This window comes from Planococcus citri, chromosome 3 (assembly GCF_950023065.1).
Source record: "Planococcus citri chromosome 3, ihPlaCitr1.1, whole genome shotgun sequence".
In the NCBI taxonomy this organism is placed as follows: domain Eukaryota; kingdom Metazoa; phylum Arthropoda; class Insecta; order Hemiptera; family Pseudococcidae; genus Planococcus; species Planococcus citri.
The window spans coordinates 77246627-77261417 of record NC_088679.1 but is presented as its reverse complement, the minus strand read 5'-3'; positions in this window follow the sequence as shown (position 1 = coordinate 77261417).

Sequence of the window (14791 nt, the reverse complement as noted above, 5' to 3'; positions counted from 1 at the left end):
TGTAAAGTTGGGGGTTAGAATCAAAAGTGTACTTTATTAATGGAGAAGTCAAGTTTTGAAACGAACCTGGCGGAAATCGAATGAAGGACTAGTGTTACGCCTTGAAATTAGGCTTGAAATTGAATAAATTCATCAAGTGAGGACCCTTCCCCCATAAAACATCTTTCATTTTTATTAATAAAAATTAATTTTTTTTACTTTGAAAAAAAAGGAAAATCATTTCAATTTCCAAATGAATGGTCTAAAAATGCAATATTATTTTAATTTCTCAAACTTTCCAAGCTTTCTTCAACTTTTAGCACCATATTACTAGAAAATTTTTTGATGAAGTACGCTACAAAGATGTACAAAGTGTATGGTTGGAGTCAAAACTTTACTTCTCCAAACTTGAACCGGCTCAGGAACTCTTACGGCAACGCGTAGGGTAAAACAAACATGTGGGTCACTATTGTCATGTTGGTACAAAAATATACGACGCATTACCTCGGTATTTTATGTAACGATGAATGCCAGGGTGGTTTTTTGCGTTTTTCTCAAAATGTTCGAAAATGGAGAAGTAGACTTTTGATTCTAGTGGCCTCAATTATCTCAATTTCAAATTCTCGAAGACCGAGAGACATCATCCTCCTCTTGTTCACAAATTCCATCCTTTTCGGGCGAGCTTTTCCTTAAATTATACCACACTCGAAAATTACTCAGCATTTGCTTCTCGTAATAACATACGAAAAAAATCAAAATACCCAAAAGTGCGTCACATATTTCAAACACAAACAGAAAAAATTCTTCTGCATCATAAATTGTTGGCAAAAGATAGAACACATAGTGAAAAGAAACCACAACACACGTTAATGCATTTTTCTCAAAGACAATCGGGTAGTTTCTTTCGTTAAATGTGTCAGAATTCTGCCAGCGCAGGTAAACCATAGTCAATACAACACCAAAACACCAGACTGTAAAAATAATCGAACAAATCAACTGCATCGTATTATCAATGTCAAACAACACACTCACATATTCGTGTGATCCTTTATCTAATCCGCAATAAAAAATCGAGTACTTCCCAAGTTTAGGACAAGATGAGGATTTATCACGAGTCAATGAAATAAGAATCGATACGAACATAGTCGGAATTAATGGTAAAATCCAACACACCGAACAATAAATCAAATATTTTTTCATCGATGATTCTTCAGCCGGCATTTCCAATTTCCTAATTGAATAATAAATAACTCGACTGTGTTCGTAAAGAACTGCTAATGTCCACAACAGACTAGACATCGAAAGAAACACATAGCCGAACTCGGCAGCGATACAAGATCCATCAATTGTTGGAAATTGAATATGCATTACAATGAATGAATACATCAGTAATGTTATACACAACGAATACACAGTTCTGTTGGGTAGGTTTTGCAGACTTCGCTTATTAGAATTGAGTATTATGCATAAAATATAGAATACCACCGAAACAGAGTACGATATAAATAGGGCAATATTCAAAAAGGTCAAATCACTAGGCACTTCACCTCCACAAACGTAGATTACCCCTTTCCTATCAGTCAGATTTACATATTCGTTCGGAAGGAATTTATTTGAAGGATGGTACAATGGCGACGAAGACACGTGAACATTTCCATTTTCGCCATACGCGAAGTTGACTCCTTCGAAGAGAAATGCATCGTATATGCAAAAATGACCAAGCTCGCTTCCATACGCGCAATATAGATCTTCTCTAAATGGTAATTCCGGACAGTACCTTATCGGATCAATATCGCAGTATTTGTCCGCAGCGTATGATGTAGAATCACTTAACACGCTGTCGAGTGATTTCCCAGTGCAGTAATTTTCCGGTTTCAATTTATCCTCTTTAATGAGCCTAGATGTATCACCGACACAAAGTGCGTTTGAATACTCGTTCCGAATTGATTCCGTTAACAAGAATTTGAAATTACCAAAAAAACTTAATCCGCATTGTTCAATGGTAGCGTAAAGCATCAACGGGACTCCGAATTCGAATCCGTCCACGTAATTACACAAGGCGCAGTACATATTCCAATATACGGTATTTTTTGCGGTACTTATCACTGGTAATGTTAGGAACTGATTCTGCAATTTATTCTCATCCGAGGGCCATTCTTCACATTTTCGTTTGATGGCTTCGTTTTTCATGTAGCTAGAGTCGCATTTCTTCAACATATTAACACCTTTGGTCGTGCATTTGTTTTTGTTGCAATTATCAATATTGGTGACGACCTGCTCGCAAACGAATTTCGTTTCGGTTTTGTTCGCATTTTCGGATTCACCATGCACCGGAACCGGTTCGAAAATCAACGAAAATGTAATCAAACTCGAAATTAAAGCGATTATCACTCGATGGGCCATCTTCAAGCTAAAAGAAGGTGCCTAGATTATGCCGATTACACGTATTCTAACGAAACATTAACGATAACTTTTCAGAAATAACCTCTTGTAAAACGATACACGAAAAAAGTAACATTAAGAAGAACACTCAGATCGGCAATTGAAGATAAAGTGCCATTGTAATTTAGCGCGAATTGAAATGAGAATAACAATCTGGGCCAACCACCCACACCTTCGTAATCTAATCACATAATTTCCCATAAAACTGAAAAATATGAGGAAATAAATAGTGTTTTAAAAAAATTCATTATCACATTTTTATTAAATTGGCAATAGCACAGCAGCATTATCTTCTGATTTGTAGGCAGCCAAAAAAAAAATTAACAACGCCACATTTTTCATAGGAAAATTTTAAAAAAAATTGAAATTGGAAAAGCTGACGTCACATATTCCAACACTGTTACTAATTTCATCCAAAATAAACTTTTTTTCGATGATTTGAAGGTTTTTGTATCATGTTTGAATTTTTTCATTTTTTTTATTACTATGTACCTTTTTGACTATTCACTTCTTTTTCACTATTTTCCGCTACTTTCACTACCTGTTAGATACCCTAGCTGGCTCTTCACATTGCAATTAAAAAAAATCCTGTCATTGATATCATCTAGATAATATCTGGTCCGTTGTCAAGAAACCGGGAAACCAAAAAAATATTGCCCACATTCTTTCCGACGAGATTCTGAAATACAGAAAAAAGACCAATCTTATTTTTTTCGACTAAAAGTTTAGGGAAGTTTAGTGCAAGTTCAATGTCTGAAAGTGTCAGAAATTTTTCAAGCCCTAAAGTGTCACATCATTTTTTCCAGAGCTCATTAAAAGTCAGAGAGAAAAATGTCAAGGCTCGTACCTACGCACTCAATTTTCATTAAAAAAAAAATAAAAAATAAAAAAAATAGGGTGTCTAACAAAAAAAAAAACATGACTTTTTCATAACTTTTTCACATTTTTACCGCATGAAAATACCCTTCCTCCACCAAAAAAAAAAAAAAAACACTTGAAACTTCGAGGAAATTTTTGATTTTTTTTCATTTTACTTCTGGGCTTTTAAAAATTTTCAATTGTGTTTCCAGCAAAATTCATGACGTTTTCATGACCATTAGACATCCTGAAAAGGTAGGTAACTTTACATTAAAAATTAAATAATCTCAAAAAAGTGACAAAACGTGAGCAAAACTATTTCAATGCAGGAAAAATGGCTCAAAAAACAGTCATTCAATTCTAAAATGTGGGGCTATTCAGCAACTTTTCAGTAAAAAATGACTTTTTTTGATTGAAAAAAAAGAAATTTTTCCCAATTTAAAACAAAAATATAAAATTTATGCAATAAAAAACGAGACTTTTGACAATTTTAGCAAACCTAAGGGACTTTTAGCAATTTTTGACAAAACACGAGACTTCTGGATAATTTTTGAAAAAAAGGACGCGCTTGTTGAAATTTTTGAAAAAAATTATTTTTTAGGGATTTTTTTCAGAGCTTATTTAAAGCCAGATAATGTCATGGCCCGTACACAATTTTCATTTAAAAAAAATAAATAAAAAATAATGTGTCTAAAAAAACTCTTTTTAGACAAAAAACCATGACTTCTTCATAAATTTTTCATGACCTATCTTTCACATTTTTACCGCATGAAAATACCCCCTCCCTTCCCCCTCCCCCACCCAAAAAATTGAAACTGCGAAGACCATTTTTTCAAATTTGTAGGCAAATCGGTATTACAATGTTTTGATTTTTTTGATTTTTCGAACAAATTTTTGATTTTTTTTTCATTTTACTTACTTACTGGCGTTTGAAAAAATTTCAATTGATGTTTCGAGGAAAATTCATGACGTTTTCATGACTTTCATGACCGTTAGACAACCTGAAAAAGTAGGTAACTTTGGAGTAGAAATAGAAAATTCTCAAAAAAAAGACAAATCGTGAGCAAAACCATTTCAAAGCAGGAAAAATGGCCCAAAAAACAGCCGTTCAATTCCAAAAAGTGAGGCTATTCAACAACTTTTCAGTAAAAAAAACTTTTCTTGATTAAATAAAAAAGAAACAGGTACAAAATTTTCACAAAAATCGAGACTTTTGACAATAATTTTAGCAAACCAAAGGGTCGATTTTTAGCAATTTTTGGCAAAAAACGTACTTTTGGACAATTTTTGAAAAAATACGCTTTTTGACATTTTTGAAAAGAAATTTTTTTTAGGAATTTTGTTGAAAAGCGAGCCGAATAACTTTGCAATCATAGCAAAAAAAACGTGACAGATTTTTTGGCAAAAAAATTGTAAAAAAAACGTGACAGATTTTTTGGCAAAAAAATTGTAAAAAAAACGTGACAGATTTTTTGGCAAAAAAATTGTTTGTCAACTTTTGAAAATGGAAGAATTTTTTTAAATTTTTTGCACAAAGCAGGACTTTTTGGCAATTATTGACAAAAAAGTACACTTTTTTTAACCATTTCTGGAAATTTTTGTAAGAATGCAGAGCTGACTATTTCAGCACAAAGCAGAACTTTTTAGCTGTAATTGGCAAAAAAAATCATCAAAAAAGAGACTTCTTGCATTTCAAATCTTGTTCATAGTAAAAACTACATAAAACAAAACTTTTGGGTAATTTTTTGAAAAAAAAGTAAAATTTTTCAAAAATTTTGCTAAAAATTCAGAATTTTTGTTAATTTATAAGCCAAAAGCAAGATTTTAATGCTGACAAAAATGCTAAATAATGCAAAAAATTATACTTTTTCAGAATCTAAATGGAAAAATCGAGACTTCTTGGCAATTTCCGAACAAAAAAGCGGAACACTAAGAAAGTAGTGTATCTAAATATGTAGTTGGGAAAGAATAAAACAAAGCATAATTTTGCCAATTTATCATTTATTGATAAATATTACTCGTATTAACATTTTTTATTCATTAAGATGTCTAAAAAAATTAAACAAACTTTTAAAACTTTGTAAAAAAAAAAAATAATGAAAAAATAGTAGGTAACTTTATAGTGACTCTGAATTAAGTATGAAATACTTATTTCATATTATTGAAGCCAAGCATCGAAATTCGAAAGATAGGTACTACATATCATTTCTGAAACTTGGGAAATCTTGGGAAATACCTATTTTGTAATGCAGTAATATCAAGTTTTTGGTATTTATTTCCGCATTCCAAAATATTTCTCCAGTTCCAGAAATGACATCTTTCGATGTTTTAGCTTAATTTAATGTGAAATATTCTAGAAGAAAAAATTTCCAAAACACGAATTTACTCAAAAATAAGCGGTTTGCAAATTTTTAACTGTTCAGTAAGAAGACCCTAGAAGTAGTCTTGGATTTTGATCGCATATCCTCTAGGTCGACACACAATTTCTGAAATACTTATTATAATCTTTTGGAGTCGGGCTATTTTTCCTAAAACAGGCGAGGTAGTGGCGAGAGCGAAAAAACCACAATTTTTTCAAAAATATCCCCTCTGAGTGCGCAATGCCCATCTCCTCTTCAGGGGCATGGGGGCACCTGCGAAACTAAAAATTTTTTCTCAAGACTTTCATCGAATTTGGTCAACATCCTACGACTTTTTTCATCACGATCTGCACTAAGTAGAACCTAAATACTTAGTAAATGATCAATTTTAAATTTTCAAAAGTCAACTTTACATGGATCAGCATCACAAAAATTTTAGACAAGTCCTCCCTCCCTCCCTCCCCCACGGAAAAAATATTCCCACGCCAATAATTTTTGATAAACATCACTTAACGCACCCAAGTTCCGGTTCCGCTGACTTTATTTTATTCCCTCGAAAACATGGAAACATCATCCCCCTCGTATTCGTTGATTTCGATATTCTCTGTCGATGGAGTTTTTCTGGAAATACGCGTCATCGCTAGAATATTTTTCAACGTATTTTTCTTATAATAGAACGTGCAAAAAATCAAAACACCCATACAACCGTCAAATACCTCGAACACATAAAAAAGCAAACCCCCAATATCGGGTTCTGACATTTCACCGACTAAATTGATCACAAAATGAACAGATATTATTACGCATATTAATGAAGTTTTCTTGAACATAACCGAATAGTTCCGTCCGTTAGATCTAAAAGTATTCTGCCATGATAAATAAATTATTGCTAAAATAATGCCTAAACATCCCATTGCGAGAATTTTTCCACCCAGCGACACCAGAATGTATTGAGTTGCAAATAACAGATCAGCATTTGGATATGATTTCTCATCAAATCCGCAAAAAGTAAGCGTTAACCCTTCAACTTCGGGGCAAGATGATGATTTTTCACCTGCACCGCCTATTGCTATAAAAAACAACGCAAAAATAGTAGGAATTGCGGGTAAAATCCAACACAGCAGGCAATAAATCGAGTACTTTATCAAATGAAGATCGGTAGACAGTTCAACTTTCCGGATTAGAAAATAAATAACGCAACTATATTCGAAAAAAACCACCAAGTTCCATAAAATACTCGATAATGCGATAGATATATACATGAAATCAGTAGCGATACATAATCCACTGAATGTTGGAAGCTGATGATTCAAACGAAGAAACGAATACACCAGTTGAGTAACACAAAACGAATACAGCGTTCTGTTGGGTAAATTTTTCAAACACTGTTTGTTCGAATTAAGTGTTACGAATAGCACATAAAATAATATTGAAACACAGTGCAAAAAAATTGCTACAATTTCCAAAGGATGAAATCGATTTGTTTCTCGTGTACAAAGGTAGAGTAGCCCTTCAGTCACATTGGAATATTCGCTCCGAAGAAATGTACGTCTATAGTGGGGTACATAAATTTTACCATTTTCACCATAAGCGAAATTTATTCCTTCAAATAGAAAGTAATCCTCTTGGCAAGTTTTGCTGTATTCGCTTCCAGCCTTCCATACGTACAACGTAGATCATTCCTGAATGGTAATTCCGGGCAGATCACTGATGAATTGATATCGCAGTTGTCGTAGATTAAATTATTCGACTCGGTTGAACTGAATGTTTTATCACAGAAATAATTGGATTTCAATAAGTCGGTTTGAATGATTTTCGAAGCGTTGCCGTAACAATATGAATTCGCACGTTTACTGATGTGCGATTTTTCCAAATATAAATTAAAATTGAGAAACTCAGCTAGTCCGCAGCTTTCTATCGTGACGAAATGCAATAATGAATCCTCAAATTCGAATTCGTCGTCGAAATTGCACAAGGCACAGTACATATTCCAATAAGCGATACCTTTTTCGGCATTTATAACTGGTAATGTTAGAAACTGATTCTGCAATGTGATTTTATCAATGGGCCATGCTTCACATTTTTGCTTAATGCTTCTGTCATTCACGTAGCTCGCGTTACATTTCTTCCGCATTTTAACACCTTTGGTCGGGCAATAGTCTTTTTCACAATGGTCGATGTTGGTGATGACCTTCTCGCAAAAGAATCCGTCATAGGCATCGACATCGCCTTCGATATTGTCTTCGCAATGGACTCGTTCGATAATTAACAAAAATGTTATAACAGTCGCAATAAATTCAACTCGATAGGGCATCTTCGAACTATGTACGATTACGATATGGGAATATTTCAACGAAACGTAAACAAAAACTTTTTACAAATTCATAAAAAAAAGGTTATTAAAAAAATTGATATATTCAACAACACCTTTAAGAATGATACACGAAAATCTTTAGGAGAACAGTACAGCGGTTTGCAAAAAATAATGAAATTGCAATTGATTCGATCACATTGTAGGTATACATACGATGATACGAGCACATCTTTTCACAAGATTGTAATGTTATCGAATTACTTTTCATTATGCGTAAATACTGATAAAACATGATAGTTACGTGATTGACCAATTAGTGTTGTTTTTTCATATTTTTATCGTTTATAATTGTGTAGTCCGCGACTACATACAGTATTTCGGAGTAGAAATACATCGTCCTACTAATTTGAGATAATGTAGGTAATCGGTGCAAATGCAGGCATCCAAACAAAATTTTTTTTTAAAAAAGGTAAGTAACCAAAAAATTTCAGTTTTACAAATATTTTCATTAATATTCGTGCACGAAAATTGAAAGCAAAAAATTAACACGGAGGAAGGTAGAAACTTTTATATGTACCACGAGAAAAATTTGATACAACAATCGAAAAATTATATCCAGAGATGGGCCGAATGAGGGGGTGTGGGGAAGGTGAGAAAAATTTAGGTGAAAAGTTGGGAAGGTTGAGAGACATTTTGCAAGCATGGAAAATCAAAGAATTACCAAAAACCATGGGTTTTTACTTCTTGAATTATAAATTTTTTCAAGTTTTCGACCTCGCTTCCTTCGGGCCGGATCATTTCCTTTTCCTTTCTCCGACCAAATTTAGAGATTGGAAAAATTTACTTTTTAGCACATTAGCTACAAATAATATTTTTTTACTTGAAATTTTCCAAATTTTTGCCAAAATTTGTTATCTTTGAAAAATTAGTGTACAAAAATTATGCCTTGAAAAAAATTGAATTACAAATTATAAAAAAACGTAAGAAGGTGAGCGTTTAATTTGACTAACAATAGTACATAAAATGTACCGATGAAAACCATCATTGGAATTACCTACGTGATTCTTGGTATGCAAAATAAGTGGACAAGGATTAGGATAGCCTTGTCAGCTTCCCCATATACATATGTATGTACCTACATTTAAAACTATCTAATTGAACTTCATATAGCACTCACCGGAATGAAGTGAACTCAAATGGATGACAGCAATGTCTGCAGTGAAACAACGAAATCTGAAAATAAAAACAAGAATCGTCAAAAATATTTCAAATAGGCATCGTACCTAACATTATTACCTAATTTACATATTCCGGGTGTCCACTCATTTCTGGAAATGATTTTCCCTGACTTTTCCAGGTTTTCCGGACGAATTTTTCCATTTTTCCAGACTATTTTTTTCAATTTTCTATGCTTACCCCATACTTTGGTTAAAGAAAAAAAAATTTTTTTGGGGGGTGTATTTTTTTTTATAAGCTTCTCTTCGAACTTGATACTTCTTCGGATATAAAAAAAGCTCAACTTTGATTATTAACTTTTTAAATTAAAAATCAATAAATAAATGAATAAAACATGCATCAAGTTTGGCCAATTGATTACAATGATATTCATAATGACTTTTGAAAATGTTTCTTTTCTTTTATGGTTTATAGGAGGCATCAAAATGTGAAATTTGGTCATCTTAAAATTGAGAAACAAATTGGCCCGAGCGAAGCGAGAACTTTTGAAAATTTTCATTTCTAGATGCCTAAAAACGAGGTTTTTTTAAATGAGAAGAGTTTATTTTTTGATTTTTCAAATTTTAATATTGGAATGATGTTTTTTTGAAGGAAGTTAACTACTTTTGAAAAAAAAGAGAACAAGGTCGAGCGAAGCGAGGGCGAAAGCTTCTGAAAATTTGCATTTCGAAAGGCATAAAAACGAGGTTTTTTTATGTGAAAACGAGTAGGTTTTTTTTGACTTTTAAAATTTTAGAATTTGAATAATGCTGTTTTAAAGGAACTTGATTTTGAAAAAGAAAACAGAACAGGCCCAAGTGAGGGCGAAAGCTCTTGTAAATTTGTATTTCGAAATGCATAAAAACGATGTTTTTTTTTTCGTGAGTTTATTTTTTGGCTTTAAAACTTTGATTTTTATTATCTAGAAATGCTCATCTGGCCGTTTAAAAAGAAAAAAAAACAAGCTTTTAAAAATTTGTGATTCGAGAAGTAAAAAATTACGTTTTCCTTTCATAACAGGTCCTTATCTGAAATTTGCAATTGATCGTTTTTTCAAAATTCCAGGGATTTTGCGTGAAAATTACGAAATTCCCTGACTTTTCCAGACCGACCAAATTCCCTGACTTTTCCAGGTTTTCCAGGCTTGCGGACACCCTGATTCTAATTTTGCATATTGAATGTTGAGTTGTTGACCATACATTTTGAGCCTTCGCTCATTATAAAACACTGTAAACATCATAAAAATGTGAGTTCGCGCAAGATTTTTGAAAATTTTCATATCTTTAAAATTAACTAAGTTTTTAAAAATCTGAAAATTCAGTGCTTATACTCAATTTTTTGCAAAAAAAAAGTAAGTAACTTTGATAACCAAAAAAGTTTGAAAAAGTAACTAAGAAAGTGACAAAACGCGAGCAAAACATTTTAATGTAGAAAAAAAAACGCAAAAAAGACATAATATGTATTACAAAAGTGTTGTGGTTTTTATTTTTTAAAAGTTGAACTACCTATTTTAAAAATTTTTAGTGAAAAAGCGAGTCTTTTAGACCATTTATTTGGTTTAAAAAAAGTAAAGATTTTTGCAATTTCTGCCAAAAAACCAATTTAAAAAAAATAAAACAGGACTGACAATTTTATCAAAAATAAATGGTTTTCTGTCAATTTCTGGCAAAAAACGAAACTTTCGGGCAATTTTTGAAAAAAATAGAAGGCTTTAAAATTTTTTGCAAAAAGCGAGGCTTCAACAATTTCTCGAATTATTGGCAAAAAAGTAAAAATTTGACAATTTTAGTAAAAATTGGTAATTTTTGGAAATCCTTGACCAAAAAAAAAATTTAATTTTGTAACTTTTTTTGAAAAGTAACTCTTTTTTGGTGATTTTTGTCAATTTTAAGCCCAGGTAACAGCAGCTAAAAAGCTAAACATTTTTGGCGATAAGCAAACCTTGATGACAATTTTTGGAAGTTTTCGCGAAAACTCGAAAATTTTGGACATTATTTTAGCAAGAAACATTTTTTCAGATCACCCTATTGTTCAAAATATTCACAAAATTCTGCTAGATCTCCAAAATTCAAACCACACCATCCACCTTATGTATACTCCTAGTCATGTCGGCATTGAAGGAAATGAAATTGTTGACAATTATGCAAAATCAGCCACTATCCCCCCTCCCTTCACCATTTTCACCCCTGACGATATAAAATCCTTCTTCAAACAAAATACTCACTCTAAATGGCAAAATTTCTGGTCATCACAGACATCAAACAAACTCTTTCAACACAAAAAAACAATCCACCCCTGGAAAAACCTTGACCACCTAAACAGAAGAGAAGAAATAATTATAACCCGTCTAAGAATGCCTCGCGAGGGCACAGGTTGTTGTCGCTAGAGGTAGTCTCTAGGTAGTAGCTCGGATCATCAAGAGGAGCCAGTCCCCGAGGACAGATGAGAAGGCGAAGACAACACCAGGGGTATTCTGCGCGTCCACGTCGTGCGGGGTGGTAACATGTTGCTGTTCGATGGACTCGGAATCGATAAACATGGCCAAAGCAGAATTCTCCAGTTGGTGGAACGACGGGGAGGAGTGGCAAGCTGAAGGCCAAACCTCCACATAAATACCGGATTACAAACAAGAATGCATAACAGCTGCAGAACACCAACAACTCACTTGTTCCAGCCCCAGGGAAGCTCAAGGGCTTCAGAGTGAGAAGGCGAATACCAGCGCCTAAAAACTGGCACATTCAGCTAAGGGAGCAAACCCCAACAGAAAACCATGGTGGAAGGCAACGGGAAACCAACACCATTATATCTCCCTAGAATTATATGGACATCAATTCAGCAATGGCCCTAAGTCTCCGTCAGGCTGATCCTCATCCGCCAAGGCAGCCGGATAGGGTGCTAAGAATACGCGGAGTTAAAACAAGGCGGAACAACATCAACGTCGCAACCTGGAACGTACGAACCTTGTATAAAATTGGACAACTTGCCAATGTAATCAAGGAAGCCAGGAGATTAAAAATCGATGTAACAAATGGGATTCAAGATCAACGGCAAGAGAATAAATGAAATAAGCTATGCAGACGACAAAGTGATCCTTGCTGAAACAGAAGCGCAGATGCAGAAAATGATCAACCAAATCAACAGTGCTGGATTAAAATATGGAATGAAGATAAATGCAGGCAAGACCAAGGTGATGAGATTTACAAAAGGAGACTTCAAGGAGGTCAAAATCAACATTGGAACTCAAGAAATTGAAAATGTAAATCAGTTCAGATACCTTGGAGCACTGATAAATAATGATGGTAGAGATCATAAAGAAATTAAATCACGGATTGGAATGGCAAAAAGCGCTTTTAACAACCTAGCCAATGTGCTGGGAAATCGAACGATGAGTCTAGCTCTGAGAAAGAGAATTATGCGATGCTACGTATGGACCGTTCTGAAGTATTCCTGTGAAACATGGACCATGAGTGCAGAATGCGAGAAGAAAATATCTGCTTTTGAGATGTGGTGCTATCGAAGGCTACTACGGATCTCATGGAAGGACTTCATCACCAACCAGGAAGTATTAGCAAGAATAGGAGAGGAGCGGAAAGTCGTAGTAGACGATATAAAGAACAGAAAGCTAAAGTATCTAGCTCATAAAATACGAGAAAACGGTATTTTCATGCTAGCGGTACAGGGGAAAATTCAAGGAAGAACTACAAGAGGGAGGAAACGATCGGAGATGTTAACAACAAACTCACCGGCCAACTCTCCCTGTAAGACCCTGAAAGAAACTATCAGATACGCTAGAAACCGGCTGATATAGATGGAAGTATACGCTATCTCCTGTAAAGGAGCGCGACTACGACGACGACGACGACGTCTAAGAATAGGTCACTCTAAAATCACACACAATCATCTCTATCAAAAAATTCCGAAACCCCCCTGTCAATTCTGTGAAAATGAACCTATATCCATCCAACATTTACTATTCACCTGTCCTAAATTACAGCAAACAAGACTATCTCTCCAAATAGACCCAAATTCAATGACCATTCCAGATAACCCTTCTGAAATCCAAAAATTTATAACCCTACTTAAAAGCACCAACCTAATAAACCAAATCTAAACCCTTCTAGCCACGGGTGTAATAATCGTGCAATTATAAACACCCAAAAAAAAAAAAAAAAAAAAAAAAAGAATGGCAATTTTAGCAGAAATCAGGAATTTTTGGCAATCAACAAAAAAATTGTGCTTTTTAACGAGGGACTTTGGAACTTGGGTAATTCTTGGGAGAGAAATGAGTGCTTTTTGCGAAAAAAAGTAAAATTTTTCGCAATTTTTGGCAGAAAGGTAGACTTTGACAATTTTAGCAAAATGCTGAAAGTGAAAATGCACTGTAGCCAGTTGTAAAAGAATAAAAAAGTGTATGATTTTGCAAATTATTCGTCTTAATTGATACAGCATTTTAATTTTTCATGAATCAAGCAAAAACATCGAAAGATATGGTTTTCGAAACTGGGAAAATATTTTGGAAAACAGTGGTCTGGTGTCATTTTTTTGGTCATTATTGCACATTTCAAAAAAAAAAAATCAAAAAAAATAGCCAACAACTTACAAAACGTATCTCAACATAATTATTAATGTTTTTTGTTTTTTGAAATTTAGGGTACGAATAATCACCAGAAAATTGGCACCAACTGCATTCCAAACTACTTCCCCATGTTTCAAAATCAAACCTCATATCTTTCCATGTCTTAGCACAATTCAAGCTTCGAAGAATTTGGCCAAAATCTTTCGCTTTTTCCCACTCTTTTGAAGAAATGATTCTCGCTGACTTTTCTCGGGTTTTCAGGCCACTTTTTCTAATTTTCCCGACCTTCCAAATAGGTATCAACCATAATCGGGGGGAGGTGGAGTAGTTTTACTTAATATTCCTTTAGAATGATAACAAACATTTTCCAGCCAAGCAAGGAATTTTTTCACAAATAGTGGAGTAAATTTTGAAGTTTTACACACAAAATTACCGATAATTTATATGTATGTACCTACATAAAATTCCCCGATTTTGAAATGAAAAGTTATAAATTTTTCTGACAATTCCATGATTTTTTCAGAAGAGCGAAAAGACACCTGCTTGAGTCCCCGACAAATTTTTGCATATTCTGATGTTTTGGATTTTGGAAAAATTTCATAAATATAGGGGATCTCTATAAGAAATTCAACACTTACGAATTCAAATTATTCTCCAATTTTTCAAAACTACTCGTAGTTTCTACATAAGTTGACGCGTTGGCTTCAGACAAACCCCATTTTCATCGAAAAGTTTTTCGGTAGCAGTGGAATAAAATAGAGAGTCAAGTTTTGAAACGCATCAAACCATTTTTCTTTTTTTTTTGGGGGGGGAGGGGGTGGAAAACCTCCTTGAATTTTGAACGGGGAAAATGGCTTTGTGCGTCCCTGATTCAGCCAGGTCCAGGACCAGAATTACAATAAGTGAATAAGTAAACTCTGATGCTCGCATACCATCGAAAATTGAAGTGAAACATTTATTTTAATCACATCCCCCCCCTCAAATACCCATTATACTTCAAATTTTTCTTTCGACTACACAATTTTCAAAGTTTCTCCCCATTTATCT